The following is a 22,102-nucleotide window of genomic DNA, read 5'->3' on the forward strand; positions in this document are numbered from 1 at the left end:
CTGCGTTTGCCAACGATTTCTATATTGCCTGCAACGATGTCTATACATTGACCGCATTGACTGCGTTGAAAATAACAACCCGTTTAATCTGTACATATACTTTACATACATTTATTTCATAAACAATTATGTTAAACAAGCAAAACATATTGTTATGTCTTCTTCTTGATACAGAAAAACTCAATGCGTTTATAATTAAACTATAATTAAACTGCCATTTTAGCGATTAAAACGATAATTTACGTCTTATAATTGTTTGGACCTTTACCAGTTTCATACATATACTGTTAATTAAAACCTTCGAATTATTGATACGGTAATTCTCTCGAATTTCACCCGTTTTGCCTTATAGTTTTTATCGTCTGCGTATTCCTTCTTTGTCTATATTGCCTGCGTTTTCCAACGATATCTATATTGACTGCAACGATGTCTATATTGGCTGCGTTTTATGGCCCGATAACGCAGCCTGCAATTTGCAGGCTGCGCTAAATGCCGCGTTTTATACTGACCCGCTGGAACCCCTTGTTCGTTACTTTGCCATAAAATATTGAAACCCGCCATTTTATAGAAGTATATCGATACTGACAAGCGCACATAATAATTTAGGTACATTGTTGGTGAATAAGACCAAAGCCTGTGTTATTTAAAAATTGAACTGCTTTTGTCTTTCTTTTTATAGCTGTTCTACTGATATAATAATAATAAAATAATATTATAAAAAAATTAAGTGAAGGGTTGAAAAAACTTTTTGTTACCAAACCATTGATGCATACATGCTTATTTGAAAAAAAGGCATTTGACAATAATTCTTTACTGTAAACTATATAAAGGCATAACAATGATGCATTTCCATGATTCCAAACCAGGTTGCAGATATCCGAGTGGGTTACGGAAATTGCCAATAAAAGAAAAATTGCTTTGATGTAGGATATTTTATCTATAAAATTATATTTTTCGTTCTAAGTATGACCGTTCACCAGTAAAGAAAGTGACTGATGTTTTCCCGATTAAGAGTCAAATCTAGACACAGCGCTGTGTAATTAATGTGGAAATTCAGGAATAAACTTTAAATTATATTATACAAGTTATGTTGCAGCTTCATCTACTTATCAGTCCCACTACCACCCCTTCCACCCCCAAACAATGTAGTTGTTTGACCCATATCCATAAAACTTGTAGTGAAAACAGTGCATGTTTAGAACTAACAATTACTTAAGCATCCTGCTGGTTCTTTTACAAAAGTATTCTGTTGGTCAATTAGCACAAAAGTTGCATTTTATATCCTGATTGTAATGTAAGGATATGTGATGGTAAATCAATCAAATCAAAGATACATAATGAACAGAAGCACTGCAATTGGTCAAAGATTTTTTTAAGTCCACCATATTGTATCAACCACGTCATATCATAGTTTTTTAGCCAACATAAAACTTTGCGTACGCATACATTTTCACTAGGTTTTAATTATTTGTAGTTAAAAATTTGTAAGGTATGCACAGGTAAATATTTGTTCGACCTGCATATTCAGTCTGATAACCCGTTCAAACAAATAGAAAGATTTTATTCTCTTTGTATGTACTCAGATCTAGATGCCTGCAGTAATTGGTGACTCTTCATTGAAATCTTGGATCAGAATAGAAGCGCCGTTCTCTAAGGTCATTAGTTTTTGTAAACCCTCGATTAGCAGTGACCCCATCACTGAGTCCGCTGATTAATTCTTCACTTTCAAGTGTTATGTGCTTGTGTGAACTGTGACCAGCCTTTAAGCAGAATTATGCCCTTAATGCACTTCAAAAAGTCAGACAAAGGTTACTCGTTAAGTCAGGCTAATGTATGCAAGCAACAAGTAAACGTTACTGTAGATTTTTGATTGAAAATTTACACATGTTTTCGGGATGATAATGTCACTGTCCAAGGCCCAAACCTCTGACCTGCCATTTAGCAGATATATGCTTTTTTGTACTTTGAAAATTCAGGTAAATATTTATGTGCAAGAACTCCTTCATCAATCTAACCTGTAGACTAGCATTTTGGGCCAGTTTGTGTTCAAGGTCACGGTTGCTTGAAAATGGATTAAACAAATTGTGCTCAACAACACCAGTAATGATGAAGATATTGTATTGAAATTGTGCTTAGGTAGGTAACATTATGATCTACATGTAGTAAGGTATAGAATTTAAAGACAATGCTACTGAACATTACTAAAATAGAAAAATAGTTAATGCGTTATAACTTTAGTTAGGAGTTTTTTCTGTAATTTTGTTCGTAAATAACTTACTAAAGACCTATGCTGGGATTACAGATTCGTATAATGCAGCTGTTTATCAATCCAAGTTTCAATTATCAGCACTGTATTTTCCAAACAATGGTTGTGTATCGATAGTGAGAAGCCAGAACCCTCCACCTGCCAAAAATACTAAATTAAATAGAAATGGAAGAACTGGAGACGAGTGTGAAGTTGTACTTTGTGTAGCATAGTTGATGTGCTCTGGTGTTTGTTAGCAATCAACTTACTTTTGGACTGCACCAATGTCTGTATAGAAATATTTTAAAGACAGTCTTTCAATTGGGGAAATATCACAAACAAATTACCAGGATGTTTCACCCTGCTCCTTTGTGCTCCCCCACCAGACCCTCTGGATTGGCCAATACAAAACTGAAAATCTGTTTAATTTTTTATGCTGTTGCCCAGATTCAGTTAGGAATGAAAAGATTATGCTTAAATATCTGTGCTAGACGAAAAACGAATACTTTAAATTAGGAATTAATTACCAGAAATTGTCACCAGACTACTTTTTCTTTCGACCTTGCCCCTTTTTTATCAGCATTTAAGCTGTGTGAATGAGAAAACAATTGTAATTCAAATACCTTCGTGAGGTCTATTGTGATTGTGCAGGAAATTAAATTTGTAAAAATTCAAACAAATGTGTAACTAGCCAACTCCCCAAAGTGTAACTAGCCAAACTTAAGCCTGTTTTTTATTTACATCAATCAGGGGTTCTGAAATATTTTAGGAGTCTACTTGTCCACGGACAAGTTGAACCCACAAATTCACTTGTCCGTACCAAAGAAGTTCTTGTTCGTACTTTTAAGATAGATAAAGGAAAAGATAATTACTAATTAAACAAATAATACAAACATACACTTTTGTCAATTTCTATTTTAACTTATAAACATAGTTAACAAGAAAATTCACATGAACAAAACACACAAGCAAGATGTGCATATTATAAGAACACTTTTTAGTCACACATGATACCATCTCGGATGAAATGTCAAATAATTGGCGAGATACCCCGGTGCTTTAGTGGAAATTCACAACGAAACTTTTATTGTAAATTAATTGATCTCAATGCTGTACCGGCTACGAAATTTTTATTTACAAATAAACACACCCACGCCAATTTTTGCGCGCTTCATATCAGGATAAAGAAATTAATTTATTTCATCTAGAATTTGTAACCGTAAATAGCTTTACACGACGCGTGCAAACCGTGTCATATGATTTACGCATGTTGGAATACAACTGTCCTGCTTGGGCGCTTATTTCATCAAATCTTTAAATAGAAACATATGCCGAAATACATTTGATACTTTTGCAAATTGCAAACGTTCGTGTTTATGACATTCTTGATCACTTTTATCGTCATTATTTTCCAGATTTTGCTTTTAAAAATGGAAATCAGGCATAAATGTGATTATCGAGTAATGGATTAAGACGGTAGAAGATGCATGTATGCGATTGAGACAGTTGAAACGTAATGGTATGTATCGGGGAATCGAGAGACTCGGGACAATACGATTATTTCAATCACTTATGAGTTCTCCATGGCTTCAAACTGTCAGTTGCATAATCAAACACGCAAGTATCAATCCTCCAGGTGCAGTACCCTACATCTAGGTGCGAACACGGTTTCCTTTTATACGCAGCGTTTAAAAAGACAGGGAAAAAAACTGTCATGGGCATCAAAGTTAAATATGATTGTAAGCCGGGTAGCTCGGCGTCATATCCCAATAATTTCCTCGGCATCATGCCGATGCGTGCCGCGACATGTCTCGTTGAACAGACGCGGCGACGAGATGGTCGATGCCGAGTCGACTCGGCGAGCACTTGATGTCGTCAAACTCCGCGGATCGCGGAATTTGTTGGTTTTGCGTGAGCTTTACTGTACATGTTTTCAAGCACACAGTTTAAAACACGTGTTCATGGTTTAGTATAGCTAAGTATCGCATAAAGCTCTCAACGATGATGAACATAAATACATGAATTTAAATATGAATATGAAATATTTCCTAAAAAAAAAATAATTTTACAATAATAAATAATAGAGTTAGTGTCAATGACATTGTCCAAGATTGTACAGCATGAATAATTAAGATTGTTTTTTAAGTGTTTCGCATGTTCTGTATTGCCTTTTTTGGCAACTATCATATTTTATAGCTTGCTGCCTTGGACCTTGAATACAAAATACACGCATATTCCATCACACTAAAATACGCATGTATTTACTTATACGCATGTAGTTCGTTGCACAGATATGTGGATAATTATAACAACTGCTTAATTCAGTTGACTTTTATACATAACTAAGAAACTTTTATCTTATTTATTAAGAAAATAACTGCCTGCAACAAACACCTAATTTTTATTTGTTCCTTTAATTAATTGACACAATAGGTATAAATACATATGAAAGTAAAATTGATAAATTACAAAATCAGTTAGCTTTAATTAAAGCTACACAACTTATTTGGCATAGAAAATTTAAGTATAAATAAGGAAAATAATTTATCTATGACAATTATAATATATCTAGGGGTTACAAGGTAGAAATCCGTCTTTTTTGCGCTTTAAAACTTAAAAATAATCGCGTTTGTCGAAAGGGTCGCCAGATAACTCGCCCCATTGCCAACTCGACCCAAGTCAACTCGCCCCAAAAATAGGACAACTCGCCCCAAATTTATTGGACAACTCGCCCCAACTGAAAAACAACTCGCCCCAAATGTATTAAAAACTCGCTATGAATTATTTTGTCATATAAATAATACATTTTTATTTAAGATGTGTATAAGATAACAATATTTAGTATAAAAAAGTCGACGTTTCGGAAAAATAATCTAGCATACATGTTATTTGTTTACGTATTTAGGTTACCATTTCTGTTGTAAACTACACAATGTATACTGGTACAATGATATTAAACTTTTACTATTAACATACTCAGGAATCAACCATACATCTGAACCTTCTGATTAAATACTACATGCTATACTGTCAGTGTCATGCGAAAATGGATCTTATTTTTTTATATCTACCTTCACACTTTTTCTTTATTAGCGCCGTCTTTAATTAGGCTATATCTATTTAAAGAATAGATTACTGTGAACGTAATAAAAATATGCAACGGTGATGTTGATCCATTCTCGTTGTTAATTTATATAAACGCAATAATTTAGCAATAAATAAAATCAGTTATTTTGGCAATAAATCCGATCTATCCAGTACAGTAGTCAGGTGCCTGTGTATTGAGCTGATAAGATAGGGATCACCACAGCAGGTTTCTTTAATGTGAAAAGCTTGGTTTCAAACGTAATCGTTTTGTTTTTATACACAATTTCATGAAACAATGAATATATTGGCGCGATGGATCATGATTTAAAAATCAAGCTGACAGATTAGTATCAGTTTTTATGCCCCTCCCCCCCCCCTTCGAAGAAGAGGGGGTATATTGCTTTGCTGATGTCGGTCGGTAGGTCGGTCGGTCCGTCCGCCCACCAGGTGGTTGTCAGACGATAACTCAAGAACGCTTGGGCCTAGGATCATGAAACTTCATAGGTACATTGATCATGACTTGCAGATGACCCCTATTGATTTTGAGGTCACCATGTCAAAGGTCAAGGTCACGGTGACACGAAATAGTAAAATGGTTTCCGGATGATAATTCAAGAACGCATACGCCTAGGATCATGAAACTTCATGGGTAGATTGATCATGACTCACAGATGACCCCTATTGATTTTGAGGTCACTAGGTCAAAGGTCAAGGTCACGGTGACCAGAAATAGTAAAATGGTTTCCGGATGATAACTCAAGAACGCATAAGCCTAGGATCATGAGACTTCGTGGGTAGATTGATCATGACTCGCAGATGACCCCTATTGATTTTGAGGTCACTAGGTCAAAGGTCAAGGTCACGGTGACCCGAAATAGTAAAATGGTTTTCGGATGATAACTCAAGAACGCATACGCCTAGGATCATGAAACCTCATGGGTAGATTGATCATGACTCGCAGATGACCCCTATTGATTTTTAGGTCACTAGGTCAAAGGTCAAGGTCACGGTGACCCGAAATAGTAAAATGATTTTCGGATGATACCTCAAGAACGCATATGCCTAGGATCATCAAACTTCATAGGTAGATTGATCATGACTCGCAGATGACCCCTATTGATTTTGAGGTCACAAGGTCAAAGGTCAAGGTCACGGTGACCCGAAATAGTAAAATGATTTTCGGATGATAACTCAAGAACGCTTTTGCCTAGGATCATGACACTTCATAGTTACATTGATCGTGACTTGCAGATGACCCCTATTGATTTTCAGGTCACTAGGTCAAAGGTCAAGGTCTCAGTGACAAAAGTCGTATTTACACAATGGCTGCCAGTACAACGGACAGCCCATATGGGGGGCATGCATGTTTTACAAACAGTCCTTGTTTTTATTCGCATCTCTCGCGTAACTCAAAAGTTAAATGGCACGCGCACTTGACAAAATTATAAAACATCACGTGTAACATTATATTTCTTTTTATAAACGATGTACAAAAATTATATGTTAAACATTAATTAAAGAAATTAAGTTTTTTTGTTAAGTGTACGTGCTTGACATATTTATAAAATAGCGTTTTTTTGTAATACACGTTTTAAAATTAGGGCTGTCACTAAGGAGTTATTTTATGGATAATTATAATAATCAAACGCACGTATGTGAAAGCTAATAAAACTTAATGGAGTTGATGAAAACTTTTACTAATAATTAACTAACTCAGTAATCAACCATACATCTTATCTACACATATCAAATGCATACCAATTTACGCTTTTAATCTCAACTGGTGACATAGTCTAATATGGAGATAGCGATCGCGCCTCTATCACTTTATGCAAAATCATAATCTTGCTTAAAAGGATTATCCTTAATTGGTGAAGGTGAAATAACTAACAATTAATGCAGTTTTTTTTAATGTTAAAACAAATTATATAAAAATTAAAATATCATCGCAAAAACTAATATTTTTAAACGCGCTGAGTTGATTTCAGGCTATATTTTTATATAACCTTTTAAAAATATTTCCAGTTATAAAGTATGTCTCGTTTTGAATAGTTTTATATTAAATTGGAAAAAATTGCACTTTCCCGAATCACAGACTCTGTGCTGCCATCTCTCACATGCATCACAGGCTACAGCATGCTGTCTCCGCCCAACTGTCTTACCACAACTTATACATTTCTCTGCCATGGCGAATGTTTTAAAGGCTTGATATAACATAAAACGTTAGCTAGTGAATTATTTTTCACAGATAATTCAACAGTACGTGCATATTTATACATCTTCTTAAAGTGGACAACATAAAAACGAATATGATTGGCTTTTACAAATTTGCCAATTGCAAACTCGCTTTCTTGTCTGATATGAGGAATAATAATTCAATGCATTACATGTATTTGACGATTCCGTCAATTATATTTTCATTGCATATGAGCGGATGAATCACGCAGATACTGGGGCATATGTTATACACGTGTCACTCATAAATCCATAAATACCATAAACCTGCAAATTATCTCCCGGGGTTGACAGCCGCTGTAGCCGAATTCCTTTTCTTGTTATCAAGGCGTATGTGAATGTTTGACAAATATTTACGTAATCTGGTAATCTGCAATTGTGTGGCTTAATTAGCAAATTTCGGAAAACAATAGAAACAGATATTCAATAGTAAATGTATTCGTAAAAGTTAGTTTTCTGTATCTTCATTTGAGTCTTATGTGGCTCAATTAGCATGATTCAGAAAACAATAAAAACAGATATTAAATAGTTAATGGTAAGTTTTCTGTATCTTCAATTGAGTTTAAAAAATTTCGTTGTATTCAACTATACAATATGTTTTATTAATAAGCTCGTGAAAAGACAATGAACGCATGCCGGCAATATGACTGTTTGACAATTCACACGTTTTCAAAACAGGGCTGTCACAAAGGAATTACTTTATGGATAATAATAATAATAATCAAACGAACGTACATAAAAGCTAATAACAACTTATAATTATAAGCAATCAAATAAGTTCGTATGTAAACAATTAAATCATTATACTGTTTTTCTATATAAAATACAAAACAAAATCTTAAAAACGAACCTAGTATAATTTTCGCAATTATTTATTGATAATTACATCAAACACAAATACGGAAACAACAAGCATAGCTTACTTAACAAATATTTCATTTACAATATAATTGTATATAATAATAGTCAAAAGTAACAGACACATCATTAAACCCGTAGTAAATATATTGAAATATATTCAAATAATGATCAAGTACACATTTATTAAAATACATGCCTCGCAAACTATACGAAAATAAATTGGGGCGAGTTGTTTTTCGGTTGGGGCGGGTTGTCCAATAAATTTGGGGCGACTTGTCTTGTTTTTGGGGCGACTTGACCTGGGGCGAGTTGGCAATTGGGCTAGTTGTCTGGACACCGTCGAAATGGACTTATACGTATATAAATCCTAATTTCTTTTTTAAAAACGGTACCGTTTGAAAAAAAAAAATAATTTCTCGCTAACTAGGCTATAGATTTAATTTTATCTATGCCAGTTAAAATTTAGAATTTATCCTACAGCTAAATGATTTTAAAGAACATAACTCATAAAGAAAAGATAAGGCTTTCTTTATCGCTATTTTTAGATCCGGTTTATAGCAGTTATTTTTAGAACATGTACATAGGGACTCCTTTTTTGGCCTTTCACCCCTGTGCGTCATTTAGGTCATTGGGTACGCAGTCGTTTAACAAGTGTGTGTGTTTACGATGGATTATTATGATATTATGAATGTGAAAAACACAGTGTTTGGATATAAAACTGGAATGAAACTGGTGAGATTGCATTTTCGAGTTAGTTAAAATGTCGAATGTACTCGAATAACGCGATGTTTTGTTGAACAATTGATGGATTAAATTTAAGAAAAGTGTAAGTGAATTGTTCTTTAACTTTTCGAAAAAATCGATGTCGAAATTAAAATGGTAATTTATTTGATGGTTTAGTTGTTCCTTTGTCAGTCGATCAAAGAATGTCTATCCACAAAGAATTGCCTGCTTACATCCAGTGCTTTTGGAAAAGATGGATGGCGATGAAGAAATTTGTCTAGAATTTTAACTCGTCATGGAAGCATAAACCGATAAAACGACTAATGAGAAAAAGAGATAACCTTTATTTCAGACTTAAAAACAATGGAACACATAAGACCAGGAAAATGTTTCTCAATTTTAAAAACCTTATCAAACGAAATACTAAAACTGCTTATAATAAATATATCGAGTCCATTTTAGGCATTGAAGACCCTGACGCCCAAGAAGACAGATCCAACTTTAATTCGAAGAAACTGTATACTCTCTTAAAAAACTCCAAACAAGACGCTCAAGGTATATCTACTCTTTTTGACAATGTTTCAGGAAAATCAACATCTGTGAATCAAGAAAAGGCCAATGTTTTGAACCAACAGTTCCAATCCGTTTTCATCCCTATGTCCCCCTTACCCTATCTCAATCATGTCTGTCTTTTTTCGGAAATCTGAATGGAATTTCGTCTTCATCTTTCAGAAAATTTCCAACAATGCCAAAGATCACAGTCAGTGTCAATGGGGTGCAGAAGTTGCTATCCAATCTTAAACCAGACAAGGCAGCAGGTCCAGATAACATCAAACCTCTTGTTCTTAAAGAATTAAGTTAACAAATTTCTCCCATAATAACACTTCTTTTTCAGAAATCATTGGACTCTGGAATTCTACCAAAAGTATGGACATCTGCAAATGTAATACCACTGTACAAGAAAGGAAGCAAAGAAGACCCAGCAAATTACAGACCTATCTCTCTTACCTGTATTTTATGTAAATCCTTAGAACATATAGTTTCCTCAAATCTTTCAGCTCACCTCAATAAATATAACATACTTTATGACTTACAGCATGGCTTCAGAGAGAAGCGTTCCTGCGAAACACAACTTCTACAACTCATTGATGACCTGGCACGAAATATGTCTTCTGGACAACAAACTGATCTAATATTGCTTGATTTCAGTAAAGCGTTCGACAAAGTGAACCATCTCAAACTGCTTTTCAAATTACAGGAACATGGTGCGGATAAAGATACTCTCTCATGGATCAAATCATTCCTTATAGGTCGTACTCAACGTGTTGCTCTAGATGGAGAATTATCATCCGAGGTACCAGTGACATCTTGGGTACCACAAGGGTCTGTGCTTGGTCCGTTACTTTTTCTTCTTTATATAAATGACTTACCTAAATCTATTACTTCTCAAGTTCGCTTATTTGCAGATGACACTGCCGTTTATCTAACAATCAACAATATGCATTACTGCCATACTCTACAAGAAGATCTAGATAAACTTATGAAATGGGAACATCTTTGGGACATGGAGTTCAACCCAAGTAAATGCCAAGTTTTGAACATAACCAGAAATAAATCAAAATTCTCTTTTAATTACAGATTCCATGGACAAATACTAGAAACTGTTGACAATGCAAAATACTTAGGCGTGGACATCTCAAAAGACCTTTCCTGGAACACCCATATAAATAGAATTACAAAAAACGCCAATAAATCTCTTGGTTTTCTACGCAGGAACATACAGACAAGAAATTCGCCAGCTGGCATACAAGACAATAGTTAGACCACAGGTTGAATATGCTTCTTCCGTATGGAGTCCTCACACTTAACAAAATATACAAAAAATTGAAAAAGTACAGCGTCGAGCAGTCCGCTGGGTCAAGCATAATTATTCTCTTTATGACAGTGTCACCTCCATGCAACAGGAACTTGGTTGGCAGACCCTACAAGACAGACGAAATGACACTAAATTAATAATCTTTTTCAAAATTGTTCAAGGTTTAGTAGCCGTGCCGCTGCCATCATATATCGAGCGACCCACCTGTTTCACTCGTCACATGCACCTTCTCTCTTTCAGACAGATCCATACAACTGCAAATTATTATAAGTTTTCATTTTTCCCAAGTTCTATTGTGATGTGGAACAACCTCCCTGCCACTTAAGTATTACATCCTAATCTTGAAGGGCTTAAGCGGTCCCTGCTTTCCCCTTCTGCCCCTTGAACTCCGAGAGACATGTTTTTATCAGTTTTAACTTTAAATCACTTCATCATGCATGATTAATCGAACATACTTTTATCTTTCTCACTTATTCACTTTTAACACTTTTATCTTGCACTGACTGCGCACCTGTCAATAATACCCGCAAGGGGAGTTAGACAGTATAGATAGATAGATAGATGGATAGATAGATAGATAGATAGATATATGGATAGATAGATAGGTAGATAGACAGATAGATAGATAGATAGATAGATAGATAGATAGATAGATAGATAGATAGATAGATAGATGAATAGATAGATAGATAGATAAATAGATAGATAGATAGATAGATAGATAGATAGATAGATAGATAGATAGATAGATAGATAGATAGATAGATAGATAGATAGATAGATAGATAGATAGATAGATAGATAGATAGATAGCAAATTAAACATTACGAAAATAAACACGGACGTGGTTATTATACAACTTCGGTGAGTAGAACAATTCTTTTATGTAAGTAAGTATAAAGTGTGTAAAAAGAAGAGTTGTTTAAATACAAAAATTAACAATATCGGCGGGAATAAATGCTTAATCATGCTTCACGTAGCCACGGTATGTGTCTACACATTTTGTAAATTTCAAAATGGCGGGAGCCATGTTTGTTTTTTTGTTTTTTTACAGTGGTGAAACAAGAATTGTAGTTTGAACACAACCGTCAGTGTTCTACTTGAGTGTGTTTCCTTTGGAACGCTGATTAAATTTGAATCGAGGCGTATAGCGATATTTTGTCTCGTTACTTTTCTTTTGCGTGGAATTCTTAAGGACAATTCGATTTCCGTAAACAGGAAAGATCACAATAAATATTACTACGCAATGTAAGATTCAGTTAATTTAATGTGTTTTTGCTTTTATTTTAGTACTAATTTAAATAAAACAATATTGTAGGATAAATAGAATACTATGTTAGTGTGATTGTGTACTTAAATTTATCCCACTCGTGTCAAAAAGGCTTACAAGGCTCGGCAAGCCTCGCCATGTAGACCTTTCTTCACTCGTGGGATAAATTTAAGTACACAATCACACAAACATAGTATTCTCTATATATCTGGTGGTTACAAGGAAGAAATCAGTCTTTTTGCGCTATAAAGTTAAAAATAATCGCGTATGTCGAAATGGACGTCTACGTATAGAAATCCTACTTTCGGTTTTAAAAGCGGTACAGTTTAAACAAGAAATATCTTTAAAAAAGATATACGGCGTTGTTTGTGGTTGCAGTTAATGAAAGGTAAAGACTTCAATGAATGAGATCAAAGATAGCGAATGTCTTTTTCTGTGCAGTTCTTAGCTGCAGAAAACGCAGTACGGGATGATACGCGGAGTTTTCGCGGCTTATTTTACATTATTACATATTGCTGGTCATAAACGTATAGATACAAAACAGAAAACCAAAAGAAGAATGGAAGTGAAGTTAGAACATATGAGTCAACCGGCCACACGCGAAGTATTCGTACATATTTTAAATATTTATACGCGCGTTCTTCGAACAAACCTGTTTTAGTGGTTTGTCTGGCGTTGCTATTTGATTCGATTAGTAGTATTAACAGTATCGAGAATCATTGCGCTCATGCTTAATTCATTAGTCAATATGATGGCATAATTCTTGTTAAATTAATTAAAAATAATATTTATCATGGTATTGTTGTAAAACACATTAGGAATCTATTATTGACATACCATATGATATCGCTGGATATCTTCATTTAACATCTGTCTGGTCTAAAGAAAATTCCAGTTCACCTATAGCGTCTTTATTATGTAACGATTATTTTCCTGGCCGCGAACTCCGATCAGCACATAGGGTAGAGACGCAGCGATGACCTGTATGTAAACTCTGACATTCACACACAGTGGCCGCAAATTGACCCGATATACCTCGCGAGTTGAAATGCAATGCATTACAGTGAGTCTTCGCTTCAACTGCTCTCTATACTTTAACATGTTAACATGTTGACAGGAATATGGAAGTTAGTACTAAATATGAGAACATAGCCTATAAGTGCAAACGTTCTCGCGATGAAAATCTTCTGAAAATAGGAGGACGCACAAACTGTATTGATGTCGAGATTGCGTGTAAAACTATGGCACGCCTGAACCACAAAAAAGAGAAAAACTAAGTTTAAGTAACTTAAACTTAGTTTTTCACTACTTAAACTCAATTTAAGTAACTTAATTCGAATTAACGCTACTAAATGCATTAAGTAGTTAAGAAGAGTTATTTTCTATTTATGTGAGAAAAATGAATTAAGCAGAGAAAAACTTAGTTTAACTCGTTAAGTGCGCCCGAACAACAAAAATTGATTTTTATTACCGTTAAGTTACTTAAATTGCATTTAACGCTGCTTTAAATTAATTTAAGTGCTTTCGCATCGTTAATTGTATTTAATTATTACTTAAGTAATAAAATTTTTACTTAAGTTGAATTATTAATTATCGTTAAGTCAAAACTCGCGTCCGAAAATAAGCATATGAAACAAGCGTTTTGATTGGTTGTCAGGTTTGTTAATAAATTCAGGCCCGAGGTCGGAAAAAAAAGATTGCCATGTGGTACGAGCAAAAAATACAGATATTATAAATTTGGATTAGAATCTTAAGTCAGCTAAAATTTGTTTTAGTCTGGAATAACATTCAAAACACCCTTTCATCATCAAATTTTGCTGACAGTCAGTAACTATGCAATAAACATCAAAAACGATCCGCCCGTCTATATATTTCCGGGTCATATCGCATTTACCTGTAGTTTGCCTCTCTGTACATCTCTGAGTGTTATTGAAACTCTTTCAAGAACACTGTCAGCTGTAGGTAAATGCGTGCGTTGTAACCGATCCATTGCAAAATTGTAAATGGCGGTAGAAGAAAATCCTTTCCTGTTTACGTTTGTTACGACGTTTCTGATTGGCTTAGGTCTTCCGGATCATTAACTGACCAATCAAAACAATTCGACTTTACAACTTAAGTAAAATTCCTTACTAAAGTTGAATTCGTGTAACTAAAAACATATTTTAAGTAGAAAAACCTATTTTAACGCAACTTAATTGAAAATAGTACAATTGATAGAGAAAATCCTTGTTAAGTTGAATTAATTCAACTTAAGTAAGAAAATTACCATTAAGCACCGTTAATGCATTTTCGGTGTTTTAATTAGCGTTAACGCCGCGGGAACCACAAAAACTACATAAATTCATTTTAAGCAGCGTTAATTCGAATTAAGTAACTTAAATTGAATTTAAGTAGAGAAAAACCTAGTTTAAGTAACTTAAACTTAGTTTTTCTCATTTTTGTGGTTCAGGCGTGCCATATAAAACTGTTCTATCTATTAAGCCTTTTCATTAGATATAAAATTGTTTCATGGTGAACACGCAGTAAAACAGTGTTACAAAGACGCGGACATGTTTCCAATGTTCTGGTCGTATTCTCAAATCAGCCAAAGCAGTCAATGAAGTGTATTCATCTGTACTTGGCCGCGGGAAGTTTTATTTGAATTCTATTGGACGCTAACAAAGGTCACGTAAGGTGAAAAGCTGGCGTAGTCAGCTCCGCCGAAAAATAATCAATTACTTGCTAACTAGGCTGTAGATTTAATGACAATGTTGCACACTCACCAATTGGCTCTATAGGTATTGATTAACATGTATTTCATTTCAAGGTCAGAGGCTTTAAATCTTGCGCAGTATACAATACCTTTGTAAATCATTATCTGTGTTGTGACAAAGATCAAAGGAAAACTAATTTATTAACATACTCATTAACTTTAATTGATTAATGTTTGCCAGTTTTAATAAACGTTCGTTGTATATAATACATTTCAAACCTCTTGCACATAGACATATAACCCGTGAAAAATACCGACCACAAGTGTAAGAGACGTTAATTGTGACAACTGTATATTATAAAGACATTATCTCTATGATTTAAACTTATAAACTAATGATCATATTATATCCTAGTTGCAATAATACAACGCCCAGCTATTGACCCTCTGAGATGTACGTATGTACTTATAAAAGCTCAGAGCATTCATTAAGAACTAATGATATCCTACATCTATTTCTGATTATTTTTTATATATTTTTTTTTTTTTGGGGGGGGGGGGGGTCAGCGCTTCCGTTAGTGGACGTCCATTTTATATCTGGTGGAAGTCACTTGGACATCGGATAACTGCATGTATACTGCTTTCTAATGCATGGGACGTACAAATCACAACAGTAATCTGGTCATTCACTCCAATAACTCCGCGCTTAATCGCCATAAAAGATACATGGGGGTAATAGATCATCCACTGATAAGAGATGTCAGAGTATCGAATAATGAAGTCACATTACACAGACATGTATGCTGACACGGATGCGCCATGAGAAATTCTCGGGTAACTTTCCAGTCGCCAAATTGTGCTGTTCAGGGTCCAATAAGTAACAAAAATGCGTATTAGGGCGGGATTAACTGGCGATTATTATATTTGATTGCCGTCAGTCTTGAAGTAAGCGTTTATCACAGATTGATTTACAATGATTAACAGTTTTAAAGTTTACGTTATATCCAACGGTAATTAAACAGTACATGAAAAACGGTATCGGGCATCATCACATCTGTTTTACCGTAACCAATTACTTAAACAATAATTGTCCCTTATAAATTGTTAAATTGATACACGAACTTCTAGTCTACAATTTTATTTAACATATATACAGGTAGCATAAGCGTCTTTACATTACAGTTGCGTTGCTAGATAGCTAATGAGCAGGGCTAATCGCCGGAGCGGGCTTAAGCGGGAACCCTTAAACACGTAGTTGATTACGTGGTTGTTGTGACTTTCTGATAATACAACAACGTGAGTAGTAGTAAAACTAGGCTTCTAGGACAGAACCGTTTCCCATCCGTTTCCCATCCGTGTCCCAGGAAATTCTATATATAAATGTATAATATCTTTTTCAAGATATTATATATCCCCCAGGAAATTCTATATATAAATGTATAATATCTTTTTCAAGATATTATATATCCCCCAGGAAATTCTCTATATATATAAATGTATAATATCTTTTTCAAGATATTTCATATTTCCGAAAAGTCAAGCTCGGGGCGGCATCCCATTCGCAAACGCGGCGGCTCGAGGACTTTTGACCACTACCATTATTCGTGAAGACCTTTGAAAATATTGTGTTTATATGTTTAATTTCAAAGTCTTGGTAAACAATGTCGTTTGGTTTGATCATTCCGAGTAAAAGGCCGTGGTAATAGCACCTTTGCGATATTTTTTTCTCCTTCATATCACACTCTAATTTTAACACGTATTTATCAATCAACCTAAGTTGATCCCGTTTTTTAACGTTTACCCACTGTTTCATTGACTCTTTAATGGTTGCTTCCAGCTTTTCAAACTCATTGTTTTTAGTCCAGAGCATTTGATTAAGTTCATCATGCATTTGGACGCTGTATGTTATTGGGATTTCGAATTTTCCCTTTTCTTTAACGAGTGTTGACGTTCCATCGTCATTGTCAATAATCATACCACATTTTCCAAACCCTAGAAGCTCCAAATACCTCTTATTTTCCTTATCAGTTTCACGCTTACTACATTCTAGAAAAAACGGATAAAATCTCATTTTTTATATTAAGGGTGATTTAGTTAAATTAGTTTGATAAAGCATACATTTGCATATATCGAATACCAATTTCCTTAGTAGATATACTTAAGCTTATAGTAAGTCTGTAAAATGTATAATCATCAATAGTTGTAGAAGGTGGAAAAGGCGGTATAGAAAAAAACGTAACAGCAGAACTTGTACCATACAGCTTATCTTTAGATTGAAGAAGAATACGCCATTCTTTAGCATTTTTGCTACCTTCAAAAAGCCATTTTGTAATTGTCATATCTTTTTCAGCTAATAGCGCAATTCTCCAAATTTTTACTGGTTCAGGACACTCAATTGTAATCCATCCTGAACCAGTAATAATCCACGCATCATTAGTAAGTTGAGTAAAAGCATTATATGGTTTAAAAACTGGACCAATTACTGGGCTTGAAGTAACAATAAACCCAGTTACACTAACATTTCCTTCCAAAATAGGAATATATCCATTTAAACATGGAACACTTATGTTTTCTTTAGCTTCGCTAATATGCGTATCAACATAATGTTTAGTTTCAGCATCTTGATCAGTAGAAGGATCACCAACACCGCTTATTTTGTTAGAACTCATTTCTAGTATACCAGTTAAAGTACCACCTGCTAATGGAAGATGCTTATCAACATAACTTTTAGTTGCAGCATCCTGAGCATTAATAGGATTCAATACATTGATTAGATTGTGAGAATCCATATTAATATTTTCAGCAGCTGCATTTTTACCATCTCGTCTTAAGAACGTATTAATGGCTTGTGATAATGTAACCCCTCCTGAAATCACTCTTTGCGACGATCCGACGTTTGTTTTACCAAATATGTTTACAGACATTTTTATATACACATTTTTTTTTAATACAATCAGTTTATCACATGTTGTAAGCTTACGCTCTCACATTGTTTAAGAATGTAAAGACAAAGGTGACCACAAAATACCTCACCATCCGTTTGTACTCTTTCGCTATTATAATACACAGGTTTGTTTAAATAGCTAACTAGTTCTTGGGGAGGGGTTAAACCATAACTATCAAAATAATATTTACGCTGATTGTTTTTGATCCACGCAGTCCAATGTGTGCCATTTCCTTGTGAGTTCCCCAAATTTAAAATTCCGCATTCTACCCTTTTAGGTTGTTTAGGATGTTCATCACGTAGGTAGACACCCCTAAAGTTTGTAATATTTAATGTTTTAGCAGCATCTATCAACTGAAAATTGGATAGAGGTTCGTTTGGTAATACAACCCCTTCAACACTAATATATTTAACGGTATTAAAACTTATTTTATATATTAATGTTTTGCGTTCATTCGCTCGTTTAGATAGGTTACAAGTTTAAGAGGTGGCTCTTAAGAAAAAGTGTCAAAGTATATTTTTTCATGACCGTTTTTTATCCACGCAGTCCAGTGTGTACCCGGCATATTTGGATGACGTGGATAGTTGTCACGTACATACCTTACTCTAACATTTGCTTGTTTTATTTGCTTAGCAGCATCTATAAGCTGTGATGTGGAAGAGAACGTACTGTAAATGGGTACGTTAGGTACAACACGTCCTCCCACGCTTTTAAACTTTTTTATTATTATTTTTTGATTGTCTGTGAGATTATTGTTCATTTTGTTTTTTTCTTAGGAGGTTATGTCCATAAGCCATTGTATGAATACCGTCTTTTAGTATAATACGCTTATCATCATTTGCGCTAAGATCTACCTTATTGACCGTTTCAGTATATATTTCATGCGCGTATGATCTGATAACGTTCATTGACCTCAGCACTTCTTGGCGAGAAAACAGCGTGTTTTTAAAATCGTTGTGTGTAATGGTGTTTTCGACAACGCTCTTTTTAACCCCCTTACACTTTTTGTTTTCCTTTCCTTCATACATTTTACACGAATACAGTTTAGCTCTGAGTCCTACAAATTCCTCTATTTGTTTTCCAGCTGCCTCATCTTTGAACATTCCGAGAACCTTTTTGTTCACACCCGTTTTAATTCCGGAGGGTTGATCTTTTGGATACTCGCTTGTATCAAACAGTCTTTCAACATCGTTTGAAATGTCTGCATAAAAATCTTTAGTTTTAATTTCGTAGACAAGACTGTCTGTGTCTGTAAACAATAGCTTTGCCATTTGTCCATATTTAGCCTTGATGTAATTATAGTGAAACTCATACATGATTGTCTTGCTCAAGTCTAGAATAGACATTCTAAGATAAATGGGTTTGCTATAACATAACTTGTTTTTTTTCATATGTACAGCTATTAAATTTTCATCAAATATAGTCAAGCGGTCGAAATTAACCTTTGCAAGGAGCTTTTCCGCCTGTGTAATATTATTAACCAATCGGATATCAACACGATTTTCTATGTTCTCCATTGTTTTTCCAAACACACTGTTGTTCATCAACTTGAAGAAGTCTTTTTCAAAGTTGTTAGCTGCAGCTGTTCGCAATTCAGTGTTCAAGTCGATATATGTTTTTAACCAAGGGCTTTCATCAAACTTAATTCCTTTGTGAATGTTGGTAACTCTGAGCCCTAGCTTTTCATACTGCTGCAAGTTTTCATAATGTACTACATACTTGGTTTTGTTGTTCAAGTTTAGAATAAGCTTTTTAACTTTTGATCCTTTAGGTATAATGTTTTCAGGGGCTAATGGATAGTCATTATGAAGATTATGTAATTCATCAGGATATTCCAAGTCATCTTCTAAAATACACCCCTGTCCTTCTGTGCATGAAATGTTTTTCCAATCGTTAAGCTCATTTTCATTCATCCACTTAAACTCCCCGGTTGGAAGTGGCTTACTCATCGCGCATCCGTAGAGATTGTTAGCATCCAGATAAATGATAAACGATGAGTCTTTGCTTTCATCATAATCATTGCCCATATACTTATTGTTTCCAATACCAAGACGCGTTGGAATTGTACTAACCCCACCTTGAATACATTGCTTTAACATTAGCAACACGTCATAATCGTTTATAAGCTCAAGTTTTACCTTTGTCAACTTAAGACACGCATCCATAGATAGTCCTGGCGCTGTATAATACCATGCCGGATCTAGTTTATAGTATTTATTGCTAGCATCTCTGAAGTTTTCGAAAACGTCGGCTAGCAGCAAGACATCGCTCTTTATGTAGAGTTCAAGGTAGTCTCTTATTGATTTACAGCCAAAAGCCTTCCATACCTTGTTTGCAAATTCATAATCATCATTACTAATAGCCTTACCCGAGAGCTTTGAGTAGAATGCTTCCTTTGGGGGCAATGACGTTTCTGCGAGTTTTTCAACAAAGCTCACATAATCATATGGAAAGATGCCCTTTTGTTTCAAGAGTGTAAACTCATTACCGCTATAGACCTTAGCCAATTCATGAAACTGATCATCGGTAAGATTTCCTGATAAAGCATCCAAACTCGATTGCATAAACCTATAGGTATCGATAAACCTAATATCACGATAAATAGGCTTTTCCCGTCCTTTTTTGTTTGTATACGTGTCAACAAAAACCTTTTAACAGAACGAAATATACTTTTCCTCGTTATTTGGAATGCAGCTAATTTTTCCTCCAATACTTAACTTTTTAATAAATAGATGACAGTCATATCCAGAAAGATTGTGTAGTAATACTGGAATAAATTTAGGGATTTTATACCCTAAATTACACTTTGAATGTGCCGCTCCTCTAAACTTTCCTGTCAAGTGACAATGATCGCGAACCTTTGTATAGCTATCAGTGTTGTCTTCTAACCTAAAATCGCCTTTTTCACCTTCGCATATATGACATGTGGTCGCAGCATTGTATTTAGCTTGATCATCTTTTGTGAATATTATTTCCTTGGAAAATTTAAATTTGTTGTAAATATCCTTAGTGGTTTGTTCAACAGAGTTAACAAATAATTGCGCGACATCATCTGTTTGATTCTTAGCTGAATACACAACAGGCTCTCGACTATACAATTAGCCATCAGAGCATACCACGTGATAGCAAAACGCGCTAGGCGTATGCTTCTGGAACTTGTGTGTAAACGACGTCGCAGGATTCGGATTTCAAGAACTAATAGGCTCGATAAACGATTCGAAGTCTGCATATATTACAAACGGAACCCTCATTGATCTACAGTAATGCTTGAAATACTCTGTGGTTCCCTCTGCTGGCATCACTATTTTTTGTGTGCTGTGTAATGAACAATTTTCATTGTGTCTTTGAAGACCCTCAACTGTTCGATGACCTGTTAAGCACCTTTTACAATAATACATTTTATTGTGACTGGTTTCAGTTCGTCCCGAAGCTAATTTGTTAAAATTTTTAATCAAGCAATAATGTTTTGTTTTTCCATTTGAAATAAGCAATAAATCAATAGCCTTTTCACTTTAGTTTTTACTTATTATTAGTGGGTAAATATCCTTTTCTTTAGAATCATAACCGAATATATTGATGCTCAAGTTGTTGTTTCTTTCAAATTTACTTATTACATTTTCATCCACTGCAACTGGAAATTTAATACCATCCCAATTTAACGACTTTGCGTGTTTCTTTAATTGTTCGGTTATTCTTTCGGAATGTTTTACAATAGGATTTAATGCTCTCGCGACGCACCACTTGAACATTCGTCATCTTCATCCTTTATGTTAATAATTGCCTTTTTAGCAGCCAACTGTTTCGGCAATGGAATGTATGATTTACCTTTTAACGGCTTATACGTACCGGTGTTAATTTCCAGTCTAATGACGGACTTTAGCCTCCAATTGCTTCCCTTCATTTGAAAATTTGCAAACGATTCCAAAATCCTATCTACCATTTGGGTAAATAATTCAGCAACATCAGTTCCCTCCAATACTATTTCAGTTCTTGAAACAAAGGTTTTTTTTTTCGATTACGCCAGTTTCATGTTCCATAGAATGCCGCTCGATTTCACACACTAGCACTAGATTCATTTTTATTTGACGATGTTTGCTCATAAACTTTACAACTTCAAGTTTAACAATATCTAAAAATGTTGGAGCATCAGTTTTTTCAACCCCATCAA

The 22,102-nt window shown here is 34.6% G+C and overlaps 1 protein-coding gene across 3 annotated transcripts in view; it reads left to right on the plus strand.

Moving 5' to 3' along the window:
• Positions 1–559: 559 nt before the first annotated feature.
• The window catches only part of LOC127871298 (calicin-like), a 205,060-nt gene continuing 183,517 nt past the window's right edge, over positions 560–22,102 (plus strand). For 2 of the 3 annotated variants that reach the window (XM_052414067.1, XM_052414071.1), the window contains exon 1: positions 11,802–11,891. The gene's annotated coding sequence lies outside the window, so the exon portion shown is untranslated. Of the gene's footprint in view, positions 607–11,801; positions 11,892–22,102 lie in introns of those variants that run through there. The other variant, XM_052414068.1, reaches the window with a different exon arrangement.

Source organism: Dreissena polymorpha, chromosome 3 (genome assembly GCF_020536995.1).
Source record: "Dreissena polymorpha isolate Duluth1 chromosome 3, UMN_Dpol_1.0, whole genome shotgun sequence".
NCBI lineage: Eukaryota > Metazoa > Mollusca > Bivalvia > Myida > Dreissenidae > Dreissena > Dreissena polymorpha.